Source organism: Micropterus salmoides, unplaced genomic scaffold (assembly GCF_014851395.1).
Source record: "Micropterus salmoides isolate LMB-PRFRI ecotype aquatic unplaced genomic scaffold, ASM1485139v1 Ms_hic_scaffold_4, whole genome shotgun sequence".
In the NCBI taxonomy this organism is placed as follows: domain Eukaryota; kingdom Metazoa; phylum Chordata; class Actinopteri; order Centrarchiformes; family Centrarchidae; genus Micropterus; species Micropterus salmoides.
In genome coordinates, this window is record NW_024043372.1 from 16,951,788 (window position 1) to 16,969,781 (window position 17,994).

The window sequence follows — 17,994 nt, forward strand, 5'->3', positions numbered from 1 at the left end:
TTGCAGCCAATCAAAAACTAACTACTTAATTAGTTAATTGCTAACAAGTAGTTTATGACTTTAGTGCATAAACATTTCATAAATGCTTTATAAGACAATATAATGCAGTTGTGAGCATAATTAAGTTTTTATAAATGTATTTGTCAAAAACTATAGCTCCTGTGAACCATGTTAACATCCTTAAGCTCACAAACAAATGATTGATAAATAGTAAATGACAATATAGTAAAGATATTTTTCTAAGAGAAGTTATACTTGGTGATAAACAGTGGACATTAATAAGCACTAAAATGTCCTGTGTTAATTGCTCATAAATGCTAATGCTTTGTATCAAGCATTATATGATGTGACTCGAGGATAGATTAAACCAGTATCTAATAATTAGTTCCTAGATATCTGTGAATTAGCATACTGATCCCTTTTAAAAGTTATTAGCAGAGAGAGGGAGAGTTATAAAAGGGAGAGGGTAATGTATATTTTATTTTTGCTTGAGGAAGGGGAATCAGATTTAGTTTTTGAGAGAACTAAGACATCATTTTTATTTTATTTTATTTTATTTTATGGCATTGTATTAATATCATTAAAAATGATTAACATCTTTTTGCTGTCTGAAGGTAAAGTCTCCAACACACCTGGCTATGCGACTCTGGCGTCATGTGACTGATTTGACTATGAGGGACAGTCTGATCTCATATGAATCAGGCTATATAACAAACTCCCAGAAAACCTCAGGTTTGCTCCAACTCCCAGTTTATTTTCTTAATACATTTATGTCTCATGTAAAGCACTTTTAATTGCCTTGTTATTGAAAAGTGCTGTACTGCAGTCAAGGAAAGGTGCCAGAGAAAGTATTAATAACTCAAATAATAGGTATGCATTCTTTTGACTTGTGTAAATGTCATGTACTATATTATGCAAAATAATGCTATGCAAGAATGAGTTACAATTGTAAACAGTCTATGGGTACAGGCCAAGTCTCATCACCACACTGATTGCAGGATGTTTAAAATGTATTTTTTTTAATCAAAGCACAATCCCTTCCTTTATCTTATGAATGTGTTTGCAGAAAGCCTGTTTAACTTGGATCCAGCTCTGCTTCTGAAAAGCTATAAAAACGTAGATGAAGTGACGATCAAAAGGTTGAAACAGCTTTGGGTGGCCCCTGAGCTTCAGATTGTCACATATTGTGTTTTGGAAAATTTTTATTTAGTTTGAGTCTGCTGAGGGCACTGGTATGTGTCGGGACATCCTGTTTCCTGAGGGGAAGATTTTTCTCTCTATCCTTGTCTGTCCTGGGGTGCTGCCTACAGCGCTGGAGAAACTTGAAGGCCATGAGTGTTGATGTTTTTATTGAAAAAAGTGTTCATGTTGTAATTGGATGTGAGATCAAAGTGCCCAGCGCAGAGGAACTAATTATGTCAATATATCTCAGAGTTGCTGTCAGTGTGTGAGATCCTGGGGTTACTGTATATTTGGTGGACTTCAGCTGACGTAATCTGTACTCTGTGCATGTGTTGGCGTCTGTAGCTACCTGTCGGAAGATCCATTTTAAACCGGACTCTAATCCAGTTTTAATCCACACTTTTACGTTACATTTTTTATATCCTTTTTATTTAACTTAAGTTTTTAACTTAAGCTTTACGTGAGTTAAGGATTTCAGTCATCTGACATGGATTTTAAGCTAGATGACCGTAAAAACGCTATCAACGCTACTGATCTAGCCGAGATAACTCTGCCTCCTGAGGACTGCATACTCCTTAAGAAAGATTCCCTGCTGACTGGCTTTATGGATGTGGCTTCGGTACAAGCCAAACAGATTGTTTCTCTTAGTGGAACCGCTAACATCCAGAACACCGTGCTATGGGACCCCTCTACCCTTCCAAGGTTTTCCTCCTGTTCGACTCAACCTAAACCTGGGCTGAAGTGGTTGTCTGTGGCTGCAAGAGAAGCTCGGATGGGGCTTCCTCTCATCCGCACATCTGCCTCTCCAACCGCTATGCAGCCCTGTCTGACGACACTCCGGTCCATCCAGCGTATACACCTGCGGTTTCGAGTCTCCCTGATACAGATCTCTTTCGGCGGACAGTGCCGGCCGACACTGTTGCATCTCCTCCACTGGCTACATCTCCTGCACTGGCGGCAAACGGTGATTGGCTGGGCCGCTGGGCCGTCATCCCAGTCAAAAACCTCTGCTTCCCAACGTAGGATCCTGAAGGAGGCTGTACTCAGACGCTCCGGAGGCCGTCTCTACCCTGCACCGTCGGGTAGCCCTTCTCTCAGGTCTGTTACTGCTACTCCAACACAACACTCGGCAGCTCACACACTCCATCCTCAGTCCGCACGCAGTGTTGAAGCAGATTCTACTCAGTCCTGCTCTGGAACCCCGTAACCGGCATCTCCTCGTCCCCTTTTCTCCCCAACCACACTAATAATTGGTGACTCCAGAAACATTCGTTTCTTTAACGCTACCACTCACTGCTTCCCCGCGGCTGACATTTAAAAAAAACTCCAGGACCTAATGCCATCGCTCCCGTCCTCCATCACAAGAGTGATAGTCCATGTGGGAATAAATGACACAGCTCTTCAGCAGTCTGAGCTGACAAAATCAGATTTTAACCGTCTTTTTAAAGCAGTGTGGAAAGTCCGTTTTTATCTCTGGTCCCATTCCCACAGTTGGTCGCGGTGCTGGCCGCTTCAGTAGACTCCTTGGCCTCCATGACTGGCTCCAGTCCACCTGCAGGGCTCACGGTGTGTGTTATGTCGATAACTTTAATATTTTCTGGCAGAGAATGTCTCTTTTTAAGACAGACGGATTTCACCCAAATAAACGGGGCTCAGAAATGTTAGCTGCTCACATAAAGCATGTGGTGCGGTCCACACATGACTTACGTGAATGACTAATCATTCATGCAGCACACCTGGACACACCACCGGTCACTGAACAGATCTCTGCCTCACTGCCACTAACAACTGTCTCCACCTGCTGGCATGTAAAGCTGTCTGCTCCCAGCGCTTTTCCAAAGACCTCTATTCCTGTCATCATCATGCATAGACCAGTAAACCGAAATGTGCACATCCCACACAGAAATAATAGTAATCTTATAAGGATTAGGACAACTGCACCAACTCCAGCACCTAGAACAAACTACTTTAAAATGGCTCTCTTCAACGTGAGATCACTGTCAAGTAAGACTTTTATCTTAAGATGTCTATGAAGATTCTCAGTCATCCAAGGAAACCCAGCTATTTAACCTCAGTGGAGGGGGTGGGGGGATCATCTGCGTAGCAGTGGTAAGAGAAGCCGTGCGAGTAATACATGCTAATGTTATTCTGTGACTTCTGGATGTTTAAATAACCCACTGTTTTCAATCATATTTGTTATAACAAACATAAAAAAATAACAATGACAATGTTATGTTATGCACTGCCCTCAAGTAGCCAATCAATGCGGGTTTAACTTCCTGAGTAATAAGTAGGAAGGCTATAAGTATCTGTGTACTGGCCAAAACTAAATGTACTCCTGAGCTGTGACAGCACAGTGATGTGAGCTCCTGAACCTTAGCACCAGTGCTTTATAGTCTGTTGCAGCAGTATTGAGCTTCCTCTAAAACACTCTGTGTTTTTCTCCTCTGTGAAGGTATTTTCTGTGCAGAGTAAGTACACTTCTATTAAAGATGTCTCCTCAGGCATCATTTTCCTTGACTTCACTTAGACTCTAAAGAGCAGGTTAGGAAGAAAGGAATGTGGTAATTTGAGTTGGTGGTGGTGGGGATGGAGGGGGAAAGTGCAGCTGGGCTGGGTCTCGGGAATTACCTGAGGCATGACAGAGCAAAGTTGTACTCTCCTGTGCTGGTTATGCGACTATTACAGTACAATTATAGGGAGAACACTGATGGAATATCTAAGATGGGAAAATTTAGAATAGTACAGCTTAGCCCAACATAATTTACCACTTTAGTCTTATCTCCCAGAAATTACATTTATATGTAACAATATTGCTTTGTCTTATACAAATGTAATTTCTCGGAGACAGGGCTGGAAAATTAAATGAGAGCTCACATTCTTTATTGAAGAACTGTCCTGCAATAAAAAAATTAAGTGCGTTAAGAAAATCATATAAGCATGTACATTAGTCAAACCCAAGCTCTGTTGAAAATATACAGTGATCTCAAAGACTTTATGTAAATGTGACAGCTTTGCATGGGGCAGTGCTCAATGTGCTTCTCTGGGCGTTACCGCAGAGAGTTGATATCCTAGTCTGACAGACACAATTACCTTGTCGATCGTCACCTCCCACCTGCAGCCGCCTCATCAGCTGCCATCCTCGCGTGATGACAGGTTATTACACACCTTGCATGACCTTTAGCTTTGTAGCTGCCCTGTCAAAAGTCAGGTGACTGAGTTGCCATGGAAACAGATGGATACCCATTTCAAGTGTTCATAATACACTGGCAGAAGAGCAAATACTTGATTACTATAGGAGGCATTTCTACCTGGACAAACTATTGAATGGGCAGCCCCTCTCATCTGTGATTGTATCACATTGATTCCATTTATGAGCGTTGAAATACTAAGATAGCCTTTTGTGTGAGATTATTTTACATTATTTACAGTGTGACAAGTTGTAGCAATTTACAACAAATAGGTTGTGTGAGCACATTACAGGCAAGTAAGTGGCAGTAAATCACAGAGGGAGTTGAGATATGATGAGGCTACAAATGTGTTGAGGTCAGTGATTGGTGCAATTAGGACAGCGACAGTAAAACAGAGAGAGAGAGAGAGAGAGAGAGAGAGAGAAGGGGTGGGAGGAGGGAGACGGAGAAGAAAAAACAGAAATAGAAGAAAGAGACTTGTCAGTGGGAGCAAAGCGGAGTTTTCAGCCAGCCGCTAAGCACTCATTCATGGGCGGTTGGACGTGAACACTGGGCACTCTGTGTCTATGGAGGTGATGTCTACTGAGAGATGCTATCTTTACCTCAATGATACAATGGCCTCATAGACAGCAGACAGTGGGCTAGAGCCACAGGTCTCCATACTGAGCCTCAATGCTCAGCCATAGCTACTGCCAGATAGAGTGTGCCACCTACAGGTGATGACAGAGTGAGCATGTGGAGGTAAAGACGTGTTTTTGTGGGCTGTTGGTGGTACGATACAGTGGTTCCATACATGGGGCCACTAACATTATTACATTTTTGTGAATTAATTCATAGTCTTTCCTTTTAAAATTATTCAAATAAAACAAGGAACAAAGTCATGCTTTGTTATTATGAGGGCTCTCAAAACTTTGCTTTAAAGCCAGGAGGACGCTGTGGAGGAAGCCCTGGAGGAGAGGACTAGAGGATGAGCCCAGCCGACAGCACGGAGGACGAGGGTGAGTGAACCTGGGAGGGAAAGCAGTTAACAGGAGGAACAACCGGGGACTGGAAAACAGAGATCATTAACACCAGAGCTTGAGAGGTTGGCACCGGGTTGGGAGCAACAACAATCAAGCGAGGATGGTGTGGAGAACCGGGGTTGAAATACAGGCAGGGATGAGGTTGATTACTGGCAGGTGTGGCAGGCTGACGAGGTGGCTGATGAGGTGCAGGTGCGGGTTGTTGGCTGGGCTCAGGAGCGGAGGGAGAGAGAGAGAGAGAGAGGAGGAGAACACAGGGAGGAAATCAGGCTGTCCCCACAACAGGGCCCCCCCCTCAACGGACGCCCCCAGGCGGCCCACCCGGCTTATCTGGATGAGCCCTGTTGAAGTCCGTCAGGAGGGACTTGTCCAGGATCTGGCTGCGGAGCAGGGCGGCCCTGGCCTCCCTCCAGATCCGGCGGCAACACCTGAGGTGGGCCTGTAGAGAGGGGACCGCCACCTCCTCCTCCAGGGACGGGAACAGGGGGGGCTGGTAACCCAAGGCGCACATGAAGGGGGACATACCAGTGGCAGCGCTGACCTGGGAGTTGTGAGTGTACTCAATCCAGGGGATGTAGGAACTCCAGGAGATGGGGCTGCGGTACACCACGCGCCTGAGTGCCGCCCCCAAGTCCTGGTTGGCCCGCTCGGTCTGACCGTTGGTTTGGGGGTGATAGCCCGAGGAGAGACTGGCAATGGTACCAAAGGCACGGCAGAAGGATTTCCAGACCTGGAATGTGAACTGGGGTCCCTGGTCTGAGACAATGTCCAGAGGGATTCCAGTGAGGCAGAAGACGTGGGCGATAAGCAGGCGGGCCGTTTCCAGAGAGGAGGGGAGTTTGGGTAGGGGGACGAAGTGGGCAGACTTAGAAAAGCAGTCAACGATAGTGAGAATGGTAGTGTTTCCATTTGAGCAGGGAGTCCAGCGTGATATGGGACCAGGGACGACCGGGGACCGGGAGGGGGCGAAGCAGACCGGCGGGCGGTTGATGGGAGGGTTTGGCGCAGGCGCACACCTCACAAGCTGCTACGAAGGCTCGACAGTCCTTCTCTATCGCAGGCCACCAGAACCATTGGCGAACCTGAAAGAGGGTGCGGGCCATCCCAGGGTGGCAGCTGAACTTGGAGGTGTGCGCCCACTGGAGGACCTGGGAGCGGACACCCGACAGGACGTAGAGGCGGTTCTGGGGGCCGGTGCTGGGGCCGGGATCGGTGGACTGGGCTCGGCGTAGAGCGGATTCCACTTCCCAGACCACGGTTTGTATGTAGGAGAGGTTCTTGTGATCAGTCCATACCAGGAAGGGGTGTTCTGCTCCCTCCAGCCCGTGCTTCCACTCCAAACACCAATTTGATGGCCAGAAGCTCTCGGTCCCCCACGCTGCTCTTAGTGGCAGTGAGGCGGCGTGAGAAGAAGGCGCAGGGATGAAGTTTGTTGTCCTCCGGGGAGTCCTGGGAGAGGGTGGCACCGGGGGTTGATGAGGACAGGGTGGAGGTGAACAGGGTTTTTAGGCGGGTGAAGGCTGCAGCGGCCTCTGGAGACCAGGTAAAGGGGACCGAGGAGGAAGTGAGATGAGTGAGGGGGGCAGCGACAGTGCTGTAATTCCGGATGAAGCGGCGATAAAAGTTTGCAAAACCTAGGAAACGTTGCAGCTGTTTAACGGAGGTGGGGGTTGGCCAATCGGTGACTGTCTGGATCTTGGACAGGTCGGCACGGAGCCGCCCTTTTTCAATTATGAAGCCGAGGAATTGGATGGTGGGGACGTGAAACTCGCACTTTTCTGCCTTAACAAAGAGCCTGTTCTCCAGAAGCCGCTGCAGCACCAGGCGAACGTGTTTTGTGTGCTGGGCCGCGTCGCGGGAGAAGATCAGGATATCGTCGAGGTAGATGAAAACAAAACGGTGGAACGTAGAACGTAATCACATAGAACGTCGTTGATCAGGGCTTGGAAAACGGCGGGGGCGTTGGTGAGTCCGAAGGGCATGACAAGGTATTCATAATGGCCGAGGGGGGTGTTAAAGGCAGTTTTCCACTCGTCCCCCTCCCGGATCTGCACCAGATGGTAAGCGTTTCTTAGATCTAATTTAGTAAAAATGGTGGAACGGGAGAGGGAATCGAGACTTTTATCTTTCTTCTCGACAAAGAAAAAACCGGCACCCAAGGGAGTCTTTAATATACAGCTCAATAGACTCCCTCTCCGGGCGCGACAGGTTGTATAGGTGACTGGAAGGGAGAGGCTATGGAGCAGTCGTAGGGGCGGTGGGGGAGTAGAGACAGGGCCTTGTCTTTACTAAAAACGAGCGCAAGGTCATGGTACTCACTGGCAGGTGAAACGCAATTACTGGGGGCTTGAGCAGACAAAAGGCAGGATGCGTGACAATCAGTGCTCCAATTCCTGATCTTCCCCCGCGACCCGTAGCAGGGAGGGGAGTGTCGAGAGGGATCTGGGGAACAGAAAGCTGACGGGCAACCCCGATATCTAGGAAATTCTCGTCAGCGCCTGAGTCAATGAGGGCCCCCAGGGAAAGAACTACATCTCCCCACGTGACGGTGGCGTCGAGTGGGGGGCGGAGATGGGGTGATGGGTTTCGGCCAGTAGCCCCAAAACTACTGCCGAGCCGAAACTTTTGGCCGCACGGGACAGGCAGGCAGGATGTGGCCAGGCTTGCCGCAATAAATGCACTCACTGGCCAGACGGCGCCAATCGCGTTCCTGCAGGGAGAGGCGAGCACGACCCAACTGCATGGGCTCAGGAGGAGCAGCGGGGGAAGGCGAAGGCGGCGCCGGCTGTGCCGTGGGACCCGGCGGTGTGACCAAGTGTTGCACGGGGGACGGCAAAACAGAGGCCCAGGATGGTGTGAGGCCAGAGCGGGAGGCGGCGGAACCGCGAGCGAAGCGGTCCCTGGCTCTTTCCCCCAAGCGGTTATCCAGATCGGTGGCCAGAAACCAGGACACTCACCGTCAGCCGGGCTGTGCGCACAACATTTCTAATACTTCCTGACTTCCCAATCTGCCTGTGGATCTCTGCCCCATTGTTTCAGCATTAATACACATACGCATTAATACACATTTTGTGCTCCAGTGAGTAATGATAGTCAAACATGTGGAGAGCCACTGGTAGAAAATATGATAGAAACATGGGAAAGAGGACAACATGTATAGGTGACATGCAAGATTAAAATGTACTTACAAAAAGTGGCAGAAAGTCCTTACATTTCTACAAATGTGAAAACACTGAATAAGGCCCAGAAGTACTGAAACGTTTTCATTTTAAAGATCATTTACTGCCATTTAGCACACCATCTTCTGACTGCACAGTCAATTTCAGCTATATGGTATTAGCTTTTTGTTTTGTTTTTTACAGAAGGGAGCCTCATTGCAGCAGCTCTTAGTAGGTTTGGATGCATGACTGCTAGAGCTATTTCCTTTTACCCTTCACATGATAAGACGTTGAGATGGGGGTAGACAAGAACTTCGGGCGTTTTTCAAAATGTACAGATGCCAGGTGTCGTATAACATATAAGAGGGCACTCACATCCACAATAAATTGCGAGTACTCCCTCAGTCACTTGCTACATTCCATGTAAGGAGGATTTTGTCAGGAAGGAAACCCCACATGAGTGAAGGAATTTCTCTTCCTCCTCTCTTTCACTTTTGCCTCCTCCCTGTCATCTAGTTTCCCCCCCCTCCTCCACTCTCTTTACATTCCACTTTTCTTCTTTCTCACCCTCCGCTGGCCCAATCGTCTCTCACTGTCTTTATTTTTATCTTGTCAACTCCTCCCACTCTGATAATGATTTCTTTCATACCAGATGCCAGTTATCTATGGAGGGATTATTTGGTCAGAACTAAAACTAAAAGTCGAAAACTAAAAGTCGAAATCAAAAACTAAAAGTCGAAGTCGAAAATGAATTTGGTATTTAGGATAGGACATTTTGTATTTAGGATTGGGTATTTAGTCATTTAGCCATTTAGGATTAGGAATTTGGGGATTTAGGGTTGGGGTTTTGGGGATTGGGGATTGGGGATTTGGGGATTGAGGATGGGGTCATGTATGCAAATGAGGAGGCGTGACCCAAAGGCTGCAGAGAGGGTTTGGAAGGGCTGAGGTGCAGAGGCACTTTATGGACTGCAGGGGGAGCTCTGACTGCCAGCACACTGCCATGAAAGCAAGCAGAGGAAGTGAGCAGGGCTGGAGGGAGGGATCATTTATAATACCATAACTAAAAGTGTACAGCATTTCTGTCCATGTGGCCTCACACACAAAGTCAACAGTGAAAGGAATGCTATCCATCTGACGAGAAAGCAGCGGAGCAACGTTTAGGCCTGATAGACATCCGCTAATCAGAAACAGAGGACACTACCTGTATCACTGTGGTGTGCTGATACGAGTGCTGGTATGGCCTGTAGCGCAACAGTTTAGCTGGTGGTTAAAAGCCCTAAACCTGTGGAGTCGCCTGGTTGGTGTTCTGTTTGTGCACACGACATTGCTCCCGGTCCATGTGGTAAGTGTGTCGGCCTTATTTCAGGTGAACCTGTGTGACCTATCTCTCAATATTGTTTCCTGGGGTGAAATTCCCCAGGTTGGCAACTTATTTAAATACAGAATCACACCCTCGTCTTGCCACATTCTGGCGTTGTTGGCAGGATAGAAGTAATTGAATTCAGGGCAGAGAATTGTTTCCATTAGCCTTTTGATTAACCTTGTTTTGTTCCATTCAATTGTGTTTTTGTTCAGTTCTCACTTTAGCATTTTTTTTTGTGTTTTGTATTTAATTTGTTGTGTTTATTTTTTTACATTTTGTGCCATTTTAAAGGAGCTTTATGGCTGTAATCAGTCGTTACTTTACAGCAGGCCTTTTTCTCCCGTCACCAGCTCGAAGGGGAAACATTGCAGGAATTCTCCCTAGCCTTACTGGCCTTAATGGCGCAAGTTAAACAGTGCGCCCCTGACGGGATGCCCAGTTCAGAGGTTCTCCTTAGAGATACATTTTTTGAGCACGTTATGGATAGTTCCCTTCGTCTGAGCTTAAACAGCTGGTGCGTGGTCGACCCACTGCCACCCTTTTGGACTTGCGCAGTGAGGCTATCAGGTGGGAAAGAGAGGGCCTTCCAGGGGGTGTTAGGGGACGTAGTTTCTCGCTGCCGTCCGCTCATGGGTTCCAGTTTGGGGTACATGGTCGTACTCAACCCCCACCTAGTGTAAGTTTATCAGGTCCGGATCTTGGTAAGTTGAGCGACCTTTTGAAGCGCCAGCAACAACAGTTAGATCAGCTGACCTGGACATTGGTCTCGTTACAGACGTCTCACACTCCTTTGCAGAAGGTGCCAGCAGCCTGGCCATTTTGCTCGAGAGTGTGATGGCGAGAGGGTTCCTTTCTCCTGCAGACGTGCCAACTCTGCGGCTGATATGAATGCCAATGCGGCTGGGTTTTTGCCCTGAGCTGCTGCTCAGTTGGGGAGGCCACAGGCTTGCGGGATGGTGTCCCTCTTGGATTAGTTGCTCCGTGTCCAAACCTCACAGTTTGAATCGGAGGGGTTGACGTTTCCTGTCTGGTGGACACTGGTTCTGTGGTGTCGACCATAACGGAGAGCTTCTTTTTAGCACAGTTTGCACCCTGGGGTCATGAACGCCTTCATTCTTGCGATGAGCTGTGTCGTCTGTCCCTGGCATCTTGGGAATAAACGTGATTCGCAAATGCTATCGTGAGTTAATTGGAACTTTTGGTTCTTCTCTTTTTGACTCTCCTTCCATCTCCCAGGCACCAGGCCCAGTTTTGGTGTCCCTACAGAAGTGCCATCAGTCCGCCAAACCCGACCCAAAGATTTCCACCGGGGTAGGAGAGTGGTGCGAATTCCTTGTGGCACCTTAATGTTTCTGGCACTTGTTGTGAACAGTTGTCTGGTCAAAGTGCACTGTTCGAACCTCCAGAGTCAGGGTTATCTGCCGGGCTGCTGGCTTCTCCTTGCCTTGTGCGCGTGTTCGGGGTACTGTGTACGTTCCTGTGGTGAATGTGGGGACTACAGACGTTGTGCTTTACCCACGGACATGTCTGGGTAGCACAATATGTCCAACTACAGCTCTATGAAGCTAGAATTCCTTGCACTGAAGTAAGCCATGACCGATACATTTAGGGAGTACTTGTTGGGTCATAGGTGTGTAGTCTACACTGACAACAACCCATTGAGTTACCTTCAGTCTGCTAAACTTGGGGCGACTGAACACCGGTGGGCGGCTCAGCTGGCTGCTTTCGACTTCGACCTGAAGTATCGCTCGGGTCGGAGTAATAGAAATGCAGACGCACTGTCCGATGGTCCGGCGGTGGCTTTAAGTTTTTTTCAGAGAGAGACATGAGACAGAAGTAAAATGCAAGCACAAACATGGCATTTATTGTCTTCCATACAGACAAGAGGAGACACCGACACCAACAAGCAACAAACTTACACTGAATGCAACTAGCTACCTTATATACCCCCCCTCCTGCAGGTAATTAAGTGGATAAAACTACTTAGGTGGGACCACCATCATTTAGAATAATAAATATTTACCTAAAAACCCAACACCATAGTAAAATAGAGCCCAAAGAATGAATATTTACATAAATACAAATTTCTATCAATAAATCAATAACACATGCTCATACATAATAATCACATAAATCAGCATTGTTGATGCCTTTACTCCCCCCACCCTCAGCTTCATGGTTTGCTCCTGCAGCTCTTAAGCAGGTGCTCGGCCTACCACACTCTTTGCCTCTGCCCCCTGCTGAAGAGACAACCAGGATGGTGAGTACTTACATTGTTCGTCTTATCTTGTTTAACAAGATAACTAACTTTAACAACTAACTGAAATGGAGTAAAAGCACTCAATACTATGTTGTGAACCTTGACTATCACTGATTGAAGTTTCTTTCCACACAGGCAGGATGGCCAGACCCCCCTGTGGAACTACTCACAACAAAGACAGCTATCAAATGTTTCACAAATTAAATAAACAATCAAAATAAGAATGTGTATGGCTCCTGCTTTATCAATAATCCCCATCTTAATACTCAGTTGACTATTTCAGGTAATGGAACCTTGGTCTCCATTACACGCACTGTCACGACAGTATGTAACTGGGTCCGAAGTGTTAGCACCTGTGTTGCCTGGCACACCGGTGCCAGCCCTTCTTCAGCAGAACCCAGGCACAGAGTCGGCCACCCAGTCGGTGATTTCAGCATAGTTGGTATTTGTTTGTTCTGTTAAATTACTTTGGTTGTCTTTAATTAGTACTTTGTTAATTAATAAAATAATTTGTTCAATGTGAAACACTCTCTGCCCTGGCCTTATTTCAGGTGAACCTGTGTGACCTATCTCTTAATATTATTTCCTGGGGTGAAATTCCCCAGGTGGCGTTGTTGGCAACTTATTTAAATACAGAATCACACCCTCGTCTTGCCACACATACTTTTTTGTTTGGGCAATCACAACATTATCTTGGTCAATAAACTGAGACAAAGTAGGTGGAAAACAAAAAGAGGTGGGGATTATTGTGAGTGGGAGAAATTGGCCTATTAGTAATATAACTCCAATTTGTCTCTGCAATGTGCAGTGAAGGGACACAACCCGGCTAAATGAGCCCTGACAGGCTCTCAAAGATGCCAGAGTGAAGCAGGGTATAAGGGAAAAAACTCAAAAAGGGAAATATAAAACAAACCTTGATAAATTTTTCACCCAGAGCAGCGCAGATATTTTCTTTTAAAAGTCATTTGTTAATGTGAATTGCATACTTTGTTTGGGTCTTATAGGAGGCAATTGAATTGTTTTGTTTTAATGTTGTATGTTTCAAGAGCAGGGCCTAAAATGTGATCTTCTTTTGTTGTGCTTGAGATATATGTATATATAAATATATAAATATGCTCCCACTATCAGCTTTGTTCAAGTTCTGATTCATCAGTGCTTTGCTGTATAAATGAACATCTTTCCCACTACCGTCTCTAATAACTTTCTTCAGTTGTCTGAGTTTTGACTTTACAGGTCACTTTCCCAGAAAGAATCTGAAACAAACAGTTGGTAGCTGAACCTCCAGCCAGGTGAGGGGATTACTGTCTAACTCCATCCTTCAAAAGGCACAAGCACCTCCCCCTCTATTAATTTCAGTCCCCTGACCTGCATTTCCACCTCTAATGTCTGTCTGTCTGTGTGCCTGGTTCTGTCTGTCTCTCTTTCTTTCTCTCAGCTTTCTGTGTGAAGTCTTGCCTGGTTATTGGATTTACAAGTCTGTGAATGTCACTCTGCCATGGGTTTACTGGAGCTGCCTACCGGCACACCCTTCAGAGTGCAATGTGTGTGAGTGTGTACTTGCATGTGCACATGCCACGTGTCTCGTCACAGTTTATTGAGTCTCTCCACCCTCCATCTTCACTGTGTAATTATCAGATAAATTAAGAGGGTGGTTCTGGTGTCCTGTAGTTACACTCCTTCTGAGTTTGAGGAAACCAGCCTAAGGTCATTTGGTCACTTTTTCTCAAGGGTCTTTGATCTCCCTCACCTCTCTATCTATGTTTCTCAGGTTGAATGTCTCTCACCCTGCTGTCATCCTACCTTCTCTGGCATTGGCAAGCTAAAGCATACCGCTGCAAGTTTGAAATGAAAACCTGAGGTTAGAAAACCTCTGACTCAACACGGAAATACCTCCTGACGGACAATGACAAGACACAGGAAATAATAGTAAAGTATAAAATGTAGTTAGTAGGAGATACATTATTTTCTATCATTTACATTCTGTGCAGATTCTAATTCCAACAACATTGATACCAGGTAACAAGACTGGCTCTCTGAATAATCTGTCCAAAGTCTAAGTTTTTAGACTTAGCTTCACTTTGTTTTTTCTTGTTTTTTTTTTTTTTTAAACCTGTCCTGCCCAGCAGCCTGGTATAGAGTATGATGAGCTGGATACCATATTGTGCCAGACTGATTTTACTTTAACAAGAGAGTATTAATATACTCCTTTGTCTGTTTTATTATTTATTTAATTATGTATTGATTTGTCACCGGGCCGGACAGGGGGGCAGACATGGGAATGGGGGGGGGGGGGCAAAAACAAACAGCACAGAGAAAGGACAACACCTGTAAGGGAAGGGGGATAGAAGGTGGGGACAACAGGGAATAGCAGAGGGAAACACTAATTGCAGAAAGCAACAAACCTGCAATAGAACAGAGAGGGGGGCTTGGGGAGGAGAAAAACAACAACAACAAACAAACACAAACAAAAACAAACAATAAAAACAATAATAATAGTAAAAGACAACCAGCCGAACAGCAGCAATAAACAGCAGACATAATAAGACAACTAAGAGAAAAAGCACAGCCACGAGAGCTAGAATAATAACAACTAATTTAAATAAGTAACTGAAAGAAAAGCATCAGGAATTATTCTACCAGGGAAAACCTAAATTTGTTTGTGTCTATGTATGAGACTGTATGTGTCTGTGTGCGTGTGGGTGAATGTGTCTGTATGTGTGTGTGTACATGTGTGTGTGTGCATAAGCCTGTTAAAGAATGTAGTTGTTAGTGAGAGTGTGATGCCACGACTGTGCCACACCTACCCCAGCAACAGGCAGGCAAGAACCCCAGTAGCCAATAGGGGTGGGAGAAAGAAAAAAAGAAAAAATAAAAATAAAAAAATGACTCCCAGATGAAGTCCCCGACCCAACCAACAGATGCCCCATAAAAATAAATAAATAAAAATAAATGTGCGAGCACGGCAACACCCAATGCCCGGCAGCCCCCTGCGAATCCCGCGTGCGAGGTCAGGCAAACGAGAAAGAGCGAGTGGAAGAACACGACAGTGAAAGCCAGCGGAGAGAAACACCAGCAGCAAACGCGCCGTGCAGGTCACCGTGCACCCGCCAATAAAAGTCCGCCATCCCCCCAACCGCCGGAAAAACTAGGGCCGCCCACGAGAGCCGACATCCCCCATGCACAGCGTGCCCCCAGGCCGCCGTACAACACCAGCCAAATCAGCAACGAGGCAAAATCAACCAGCTCAGTTGCATGCCACCACCAACCCACCGACCCGTGAAGGGCCGAGAACTCCAGGCACAAGCCCAGAATAAACCGAAGCACAGCCCTGCCCCGCACCCACACTGCACATCCCAAAAACTAACTTTATACTTCAGTATCCAGAGGGGTCCAACAACTGGCCCGGACTCCAATGCACAAACTAAACGCCCAGCAGCTATCCAGAGACCCTGCACAGGGAAAAAGCACAATGCATCAAGATGCATCGACAATCGCCTTACAATCCCACCGCAGCCCTCCAAACTGCAACCAGATCAACCCGTGCAGTACCCAGAGACCCCCACCCCCAGAAGCCAGGGCACCCCGCGACCCCCCAAAGCGCAAAGGACCCCAGACCGTCCAGAGGCATCCCTCACCAGAGTGCAGGCAGAGCCAGCAGCCCCCGAGGCTGATCTCAACCCCTGGACGGGGGCCCAGCCCCCCCAGTCAAGCACCCCCAGTCAAGCACCCCCAAGGAGGAGCACCAAACCCTACCCCGACAACACCAGTCATGTGCCCCAGAGACTCACGAATGCCCCCACTGTGAGAGAGCCGACAGGGGGAAGACTTAGCTCCACTTTGACCACCTTAGCTATTAACATGCCTCTTAAACATTGGAAAATAAGGGAGCAATTCTGCACAATAAGTCCTTTTACTATACTCCTGAGCTACTTTTTCTATGTGTAATGAAGTATTGAATTGTCGTATATATCTACTTTAACCTAAGTATATTCCTTGTATTACTCCTGTATTAACTATCCATATTTTCTATGACGCATACAAAGTTTCTTAAAGTCACTGTATGTTAAATTAGTGCACAATACAAAACACTATTGTGTGCTAGACTAAAACATTTAACTCCTACAGAAAAGCAGAAAAGCGGACATATTCAGTCTCCTTGGGGATGCAGCATAAGTACAGCAGAAATCCAGCCAGCAAGCAGAAAAAAGTGACTTTGAAAAAGCCTGTTCTCCTTGTACTTTTTATACCAAGTGAATAAAATGAGTCTGATTCTGAAGAGATAATCGTCAGACATGTTTATTTGAACTTGTTTGCATGAGCCCTCACTCATCACATATGTCCCATGCAGCCTTTAAGTTGTAAAATTGTTAAGATTTAACATCTATGTTGTTGCTGCCTGCCAATGATATTTAAGTCATGTTTTCCTTTCTGTCTCTCTGTACCATGCCCCAACGTGCCAAGGAAGAATGCCGTCTATCTTTTACTCCCCTATATTTTTAACCATTTAGATGTGTAATTACATGTTGTGCGGGATGTCATAGCCGGAGGCCAAATATACTCTCTTTTCTTAAAAGAGAAATACCACATCCTTTTAAAAGGACCAAAGGCTGAGAAAGTTAGACAGTTACAGGCCCGGTAGAAAAGTTATATCAAACAATGGCGGCAGTGTCCATGTCATCTGTCATGTACTATATATTTGATAGCATCCATGATAGTAATTTGCTGCCACCAGTAGTTAGTTTCACTGGAAAGTTCTGGTGCTAATAGAAACCTCTACTGGAACCATTCAATGGCAGTTGAAGTTTTGTATGACATTACATCCATCATTTTGTCAGATCTGTGACAAGCATATTTTATCTACTGTTGTAAGACTAATCTGTAAGTACTATTTTAATTACAGCTGTTTTGTGATCTGATTTAGCAGAATTTCGTTTTTCCGATATCAGTTTGCCGCTAACCAAGCTAGTTAACCGTTATAATCGCTAGCTATCAGGGGCAAATGTTTTCTTGAGTTTCTTAAGTACAACGTCCTAAGTAGGCTAATGTAGCTAGCCTAGCTGTTAGCTATTATGAGATGTGATTGTGCCTCCTGTCATCAATTGTCGTATATAAGGGTGAAACACTTGGACACAATGGTAGTTAAATATATTTTGTATAGTTTCAAAATATGCACTTCATTATGTTACAATTAACATGTTGTCTTTTACAGATATGTTGCAATAACAACTTTTCTTGGGCCACTTTAGGGAAGCAGGACCTGCTGTCAATACAACACAGATGTAGGTGTTTGTTAACAAACAGCAGCTTATTTACACATCCAGGAGATAGGAAAAGTTTTATTTCGAGTCATGTTTCTGCATTACCCCTTGATGATTGTAGCTGATTTTGGTCTCCACCAACTTTGAGTAAAATATCTGTCTATTTAGCACTTTGCTAAATTCCTCACTATGTTCTCCAGCTAGTCACTAACTCTGTCTGCTGTTTGGTGTTGGGCAGGTAGTGTAGGCTACAGTCAATTTTTAGAGCCTTTTCTCTGAAAACAGCTGTCCAAAAATGAGTGAACCAAAACAGTAAACCATCACAATGAGCTAAACAGGGGTGGTGATGGCGCAATGGATAAGACCTGGGTTCAGTTCCCACTGTGTTCAGTTCCCACTGTGACCCATCCACCACTGTGTCCCTGAGCAAGACACTTAACCCCTAGTTGCTCCAGAGGCGTGTGACCTCTGACATAAATAGCAATTGTAAGTCGCTTTGGATAAAAGCTTCAGCTAAATGTAAAAGATAAGCTGAGGGGAGCTGCATTTATTATAGC